The following is a 7,864-nucleotide window of genomic DNA, read 5'->3' on the forward strand; positions in this document are numbered from 1 at the left end:
GGAGTCTAGTGGAGATTTAAGCTGAGTTATAGATTTTTTTTAACTCCATTAGGCTACCATCCACCTGCCTGCTTAGGGCCTTGAAATTGTGTTGAGCTGTGACCAGGGCAGAAGTTCCAACTGCAGTGGAGGCTGCAATCCTTAATCCAACCAGCAGAGGGACCAGTACCAGAGCCCTCTTATCTTGGTGGCGGAATCCCAGATTTTTTCTTCTACCTTCTCCAGAATAATAGTACACTTGGGGTATTATGTGTACAGGTACAAATAGTTCTGACTGATTTGACTTGAGTCCCACCTTCAAGAGGCAAGAGGTAATTTCCATGGTGCACGCAAACTAGGTTCCCTCTGGGGCGACATGGTAGTTTTGATCTCCAAGGCTGGAGGGATTCAAGGACATAGGTTGACTACATGAATCCCGACAGGGAGAGTGTTGGACTCAAAACCCTGTAATTAGTAGACAGGTGTCTTTACCTTGGAGATCACCAAGGGTGAGTTTTGGTATATTCCCCATTGGCAAAGGTTTCATTGATGGGCTTGACTGGTAGTGATGTTCTGAATTTCAGAAGAATTAATGTCCACAGAAGCATTAGTTCCCACACCTATGTAATAAGGGGGTTCTGGGTTTACACATAGCCAACAACCCCAGGTGGCAATAGGATTACTTTTATTTAGGAAGGTAAAAACAGAAGTCAGCATGCCCAGTAGGGGATGACAGGGTATGTTTAACTCCATCTGCTTTGTTGGCCTCCTTGTAACAGATGTTAAGGATGATGTTGGCAGAAGGACTGGAGTGTTGCCAGGTGTGGACTGGGGAGCAGGAGGGAGCCTTGCAGGTGGTAACTGTGGCCTTGTCTCCCTTCTCATCCCAATGGGATTAAGGCATCACTTTGGGGAATAACATTGAATGGTGAATTCTATTCCTGGTTGTAGCCAAGCATATACAGTCTAAGTCCTCAAGTGTGTCCAGTTACCCACCCCTTGCCTGTCCATCTTTTACTTTTTTGATAATTGGATTACACTGGCACTTTTGCCAATATTTTATTTGGGTCCTCAGGAGAAGCTTATAAGGTAGACTCAGTTCAGTCTGCTATGGTCCCACAATGTCAGCTAACACAGTCATTTGATTTATTCCCTTATACCCAGGAGACCCTTGGGGACCAACATAGAGCTGGTGTGTTGAGAGATCCTCATCAAATATGGTACAGAATTTTTAAACCTCTGTGACAATCTAGTCCACGTTAACTGTCCCCAGAAGCCCTTTTCAGGGTCTGTTCACTCAAAGGCAGTAATAGATTGGCTTACTGTGGCCAGAGGAAGACTGAAGAAGGCATCCTTCAAATCCAGGATGGAGTACATCTGGTGGCTAGGAGGCAAGAGACTTAGAAGCATATATGGGTTAGGTACTGTGGAGTGGATATTATCAACTCACTTGTTGACCTCCTGTAGATCTTGTACTGGCCTGTTATCAGAGGTCCCATGCTTTTGGATGGGTAACAGAGGTGTATTCCATGCTGTCAGGGAATGAGGATGCCTGACTTTCAGTACATGTCAGTGTGAAAAGCTATCCCTCTGTCGATGGGCTTATTGGGTATTGTTGAACCCGGATTGGTTCAGCAGAGCTGGTTAACTGAACAACAATGAGGGGCTGGTGGGCAGCCAGCCTAGGAAGATTTCCTCTGCCCAAACATCAGGGATTTTGTTTTTCAATCTCTGGAGATAGTGTTTAGTTAAATAGACTCAGTTCTTGTCATCAATAGATACTCCTCATACTGGAGTCATGTAAAAAATGTGGAGGGTGGACTTGAGTTAAAATACAGTTCAGCCAAGTCCCCATGGAAAGATATGCTGGCCTGCAGTTTTCTGTGCAAGTCCCTTCCCAGCAAGGGATACGGACAATCCAGTTCCCCTTGCCAGGTTGGTGATCCAAGTCCTCATTCATGAGTATTTTTTTGTTTGTTTTTCTGGTAGCCCCCTGAATAAGAGCCTTTTCCTCCATAACTAGTACTTCCATTTTTTGTAACACTGAATGAGTTGTTCTGGTGTCTACTAAAAATCTAATAGACTTGCCCCATACTTCTAATGTGACTATGGGCTCCTGGGGGCTTAAAGTTATGGAGCCCTGGCCCCATCAGTCATCCTCTTCCACCAAAACTGGCTCATGTTTTGATCTTTATTCCTTGTTTCCTTCTAGGGCACTCAATTTTTTAATGTCCATCTTTCTTGTAAAAGGCACACTGATCTCTTCTTAAGAGTGATCTTGCCTTAGTGTGCCCTTATTTGGCCTGACTTCCAGTGTTTCTTCCCCGTTCTTTAAAGGTCACTGCCATAACCCTGACCATCATTTTGTCTGGGCAGTAACAATGTCATCTCCATTATTATAGACCCATTGAGCCACCTCTATCAATTCAGAAAGAAGCTTTTCCTTGAACCCCTTCAATCTTTGTAATTATATCTAATATTGGGGGCTGACTGGGATATACAGGTCACATTCATGGTGTGACAATTTTCAGGGGCTTTTGGGTCTATGGGAGTAAACACACAGTATGCTTCAAAGAGCCTCTCAAGAAAAGGTGCTGGGGACTCATCAGGCTTTTGGATGGTCTCAATTACCTTAGAAAAATTAGTTGGCTTTTTTGCTTCTGTGTGTACCCCCTTTATAAGAATCTGGCGATACTGATTGAGAGCCTCCTTACCTCTATCATCATTTGGGTCCCAATCAGGGCATCTAAGGGGAAGTACCTCTCCAGTCTGATGTGTTCAGAAGAAGGCTGTCCATCGTGGCCCAAGAACCATTTCTGGGCCTCTTGCAGCTGAAATCTCTCTCCTCTGAGGTGAAAAGAGTCTGAAGAAGCTGCTGGCAGTCATTCCATGTTGGTCAGAGAGTGAAGAAAATAGACTCATGAAGAGAGATTATACCCTGTGGTTTTTCTGAGAAAGAAGGGCTTTGCTGTTTCCAATTATACAGATAGCTAGTGGAAAAGGGAACATAGACCATGCAGGGAGGTCTGCCTTCCCCTAATGGAGAGGTGACCTGACATGAAGGGAGGACTGGAGCAAGGGGTTGAGCGGAATCCAGAACCTCTGGCACCTTTGGCTAAAGCTGACACCTCATCCGACTCTATGCTTGCAGAGGGCTAATGGAGAGCTGGTCTTCTCCTGACCCTGATAGTGGACTGAAGATGTTCCAAGGTCCTCAGAGTTACAAGGGTCGACAGGCCCACAGGGGATGTTGGAGTGGAAGAGTCGGGGCAGTCAGGTCATCAGCAGAGTCCCATATGGAGGAGGGTCTAGCACATCTAAATCCTCTGGTGGACATGGAATGCCTGGAGGGGTGACTTATCCTTTCCTTGGGCTGCCAAAACACTCTTTCCTTTTGATGACCTTACCTGTTTCTTCAGGTTGGCTTTTAGCCATGTTAGAGGGTTGAATAGAAAATCCATCCAGACCTCAATATACGTGGCCTGGCCAAGAAGACCTGGTTTTCCAAAAATCACCCTTTGAATCTGTAAAGCTATAAAGAGATTAGTGGTTCCTTCCAGTGGCCACCCAACATTAAAGGCTGGCCACTTTTGCTCACAAAATTGTGGAAATCAAGAGCATTTATATAATATCCGAAAGATCCAAGTGCATGTTTTTGACATCATTAAAGTTTTGTAGGAAGAAACCCAACAGGGGGTTGGCTGGAAGAAAATACCCCTGTCCCATTTCCTTAACAAGTAAAACACTGAGCACACAAGACACAACATGAACAATAGACAAAGATGACTCTTAGGCAAATTAGGCTTAACCAAAACCAGAAGTCTTACACAAATTAAACTCAACCAAAATCAGAGGTCTGAGATGACATCTCAAACTCAGACCTGGTTGTGGAAGTAGTGTTGCATCCAGCCTTCCAACAACCCCAGAATGGTCGATCAACAGGCCAGATATCAGAGGAAATAAAAAAATGAGTTCTACTCACTGAATGTTATGGGGAACACAGATTAAAAAAAAAAAAAAAAACACAATGAGGCTGGTGCCACGGCTCACTAGGCTAATCCTCCGCCTGCGGCACTGGCACCCCAGGTTCTAGTCCTGGTCAGGGTGCCAGATTCTGTCCTGGTTGCTCCTCTTCCAGTCCAGCTCTCTGCTGTGGCCCGGGAGTGCAGTGGAGGATGGCCCAAGTCCTTGGGCCCTGCACCCCATGGGAGACCAGGAGAAGCACCTGGCTCCTGGCTTTGGATCAGCGAGATGCACCAGCTGCCACACACTGCTGTGGCGGCCATTGGAGGGTGAACCAACGGAAGAAGGAAGACCTTTCTCTCTGCCTCTCTCACTGTCCACTCTGCCTGTCAAATAAATAAATAAATAAATAAATAAATAATTAAAAAAACCACAGTGAGACTTTGAGGTCAAATTAGAAGTCTTTATTAGCCAGCTGGTGACTGCCTTTTCACAGAGCAAGTCCAGAGAAGATTTTCAGTGATGGGGGGTTTTAAAGGCAGAAACTGCATTTTGGTGGCCTTTGAAGTTATCAAGAAAGCAAGCAGAAGTACAGAAGCCAGAAATTTGCCAGTTGTAGCTGGATGAGCAGACTGATATCTACTACCTGTTTCTCTCAAAGGAACAGTTCCTGCTCTGAAGCAACAAAGATAATTTATAACCACCTGGGCATGTTATGTATTGTAGGAAAATTTGAAACTTCAAGCCACCCTGTCACACACCCTCTGGTTCCTTACCATTAGCAGGGAGCTGGATTGGAAATGGAGCAGCCAGGACTTGCACCAGTATTTCAGGCAGTGACACAATGCCAGCCCTGTGAGAGTGCCAACTTTCAACAGCTGCTCGGGAATGTCACTTATGAACAGAATACAAATCATTGCCATATACATTATAAACCAGCCCTGCCTCTCACCTGAGACTCATATTTAGCTATTTCTGCATTTATGAAATGACTTAGGCATTAAATCTCAGTTTGGGCCAGGGCAGTGGCTTAGTAGCATTTTGTATTAAAATTATTTATGGAAAAATAAACAAAGGTGAAAACACTGATAATTTCCATTGTGTGAGCAAATAACAAGATACCGATATCTGGAAGATAATCCTGGATTGAAATGTGTGTCATAATTGTGGAAGGGCTGTGTCTATGAGAACATAGGGAGTAGAGCATTGAGTCTTTAGCTGGTGACTGCTTCCAGCTTGTTACTTCAATGCAGTTAACACTTTCCATTAAAGCATCTAATGCAAAGTTATTCTTTTTTATGTTTTAAGAACCAAATACATGAATTCTTCAAGGATTCTGTGTTTGTCTTCAAATATAGTATATTTTATGGTATAAATTTGAATTTGAAATAGTTTTGAAGAAATAAAAGTAAAAAATAAACAAACTAAAAGCAGTCCTTTACAACTTCATAGTAAATATTTGATAGTAATAAAATATTTCTGGAGAAAGTAGCAATACTATAATCTCACTAGCTGTTATATCCCATCGATAGTGCATACATTTAAGAACAGAAGGCAACTCAAAATCTTTTCACTCTGCACCCTGTGCTTTGCAGGCCTCACACATCTGCACAGAGTTCTGCAACACTTACCTTTGACATTCTACAAGACCGCAACAATTCAGATGACATGTCCTGGACAGAATGTTTACCAGCAAGGGCTCCTCCACTAATGCACCTTTAAATTTCTTCCTGTTTACCTTTAAACCTTTGCCTTGATTCAGTCTCCTTGAATACACTCACCGTTTTTTAGAGCATAGATATCTCCTTTGCACTGCTCTGCTGTTCCCAAATAAATCTCATTACTCCTTGGAGATTCTGATTGTTGTGTTATTGCATATTGATGGAAGCTTTTCCAGATCTTCATTGATTCTCAAAAGTTTAACTACCGTGCTTGTTTATACAGCATTTGTGTTGGGTGTGAAACACCCAGCCCAGAAGATGTACGTAAGGAGCTCACAAAGGAAAACAATATGTGCATAATAGATATTTTTCCTTAAGGGTATCATGACAATTTTCCCAAAAACAACTAACATCTGTATCTATTTACTTCCAAAACTTTAAGACTTTATTTTTCCATATAAATGTTTTGATAGGTATTTTTATACTTTTGAGCTGTAAAACCAACTGATTTACATTCTGTCAGATTCATCAAAATTCTATTACTACTATCACAGCACTACGGGTGCATAATTACATTTGATCAGTACGTACTTTTGCTGCCCAAATGTCCTGATAAGCAGCTCCAGTAAAAGGGGAATATTAGGAATGGATCGAACATGAAAGTTATTAATATAAATGTTGCAAATATTTTGATGTAGAGGTGATTTTAAGACAAAATCCTTCAAAATGTTTATATATTAGTTGATATTGGTCTTCTCTGTAAATTCCTGGAAATATCATTTAGTGTAATTCCTAAGAGAAAGCTGCATCATAGATTTAGGCACCACATCATTTTTATTTTTGAAATTCATTTCTATTTGAGGGGCACACATTGAATCTCAACAGGGTAAGCCATAGCTTGGGATGCCTACATCTCATATTGGAGCACCAGTCTAGATCCTACTAATTTCTTTCAGGTCCACCTTCCTGCTAATGAATCCTGAGAAGCAGCAGAATATGATTCAAGAGGTTGGGCCTTTGTCACCCATTTGAGACACTCAGATTCAGTTGTGGATTCCAGAATTCAGCCTAGGATAGTCTCAGCTGTTGCAAGCATTTAGGACAGATGGGAGACTAAATTAGTTAAATTAGATTAAATTGATTTTTGAGACACACACATGCAGAAAGATAGAGATATTCACCCTAGCATCATCTTGAGGACACTACAAAATTCATGGAATTAACAGATACATTAATTTTTGGTTTTAAATGCAGTATTTTCAAAATATGCATTTTTGTACACTTTTTGAAGACCTCTCATATTGTGGATTTCAAACATTTTTATACTGAAATAAACATGTACTAAATTCATTTTCCACAAATTTTGAAGTACCCTCATTCTCATGATATCAAGGGTTGAGAAAGGCAATTTATCTGAAGCCTTAACTTCTCCTAAAAATGCACAACCTTGTCCAATTCTTAAAAAAAAAAAAAAAAAAAAAAAAACTTCACCCTGTTCCTAATATAGAAGACAGATATTTCGCCAAAGTACCTGATCAACTTCCTTCAACTTCCCAAGGCTATAAAAAATAAAAAATACACGAGAATCTGAGCAGGTATCACAGCCTACAGGAACCTATGCAGTGTGCAGGTGTTTGCTGCTGCAGTCAGGACACATTGGGAATTCCATATCCTGTATTCTTGGAGAGCCTGGTCTCCTCCCAGCTCTGTTTCTGATTCCATCTTCCTTCCAATGCACACTTTGAGGGGCAGCAATGATGGAGCAAGTTCTTGGGTCACTGTTATGTGTATGGGAGACTCAAGTTGAGTTCCAGGCTTGTAGCTTCAGCTTGGCCTGCTCTGGATATTCTCTGGATATTGCAGGCATTTGGGGAGTGATCCAGCTAAGTGGAAAATATTCTTTCTCTCTCTCTTTTTTCAAACAATAGAATCAACAAAATTTTTAAAATATAAACAAGGCTTTGAGTTCTGGCACTGAAAATTAAGGCAATTCTTTACTCAATGTGCCATTCTAGTGGTGCCTTATCCACAAGGACATTCTCTTCTTCCTTTGCCCAAATGTTGCCAATATTCACCTTGTTTTGCAGCATTGCTATGTCAATGTTGTTTTAATGAATTACTTCTCAGAAGGGTTGGACAAATTACATATACATGCTCAGTAGCAATGCATAGGAGAGTCTATGATTCTGAGGTATGCCAACAGTATTTTCAAATTATTTTGTTTACTTAAGGGTAAAAGATATGTTTCGCTGTAGTTTTAT

The sequence above is a fragment of the Oryctolagus cuniculus genome, chromosome 19, assembly GCF_964237555.1.
Source record: "Oryctolagus cuniculus chromosome 19, mOryCun1.1, whole genome shotgun sequence".
In the NCBI taxonomy this organism is placed as follows: Eukaryota; Metazoa; Chordata; class Mammalia; order Lagomorpha; family Leporidae; genus Oryctolagus; species Oryctolagus cuniculus.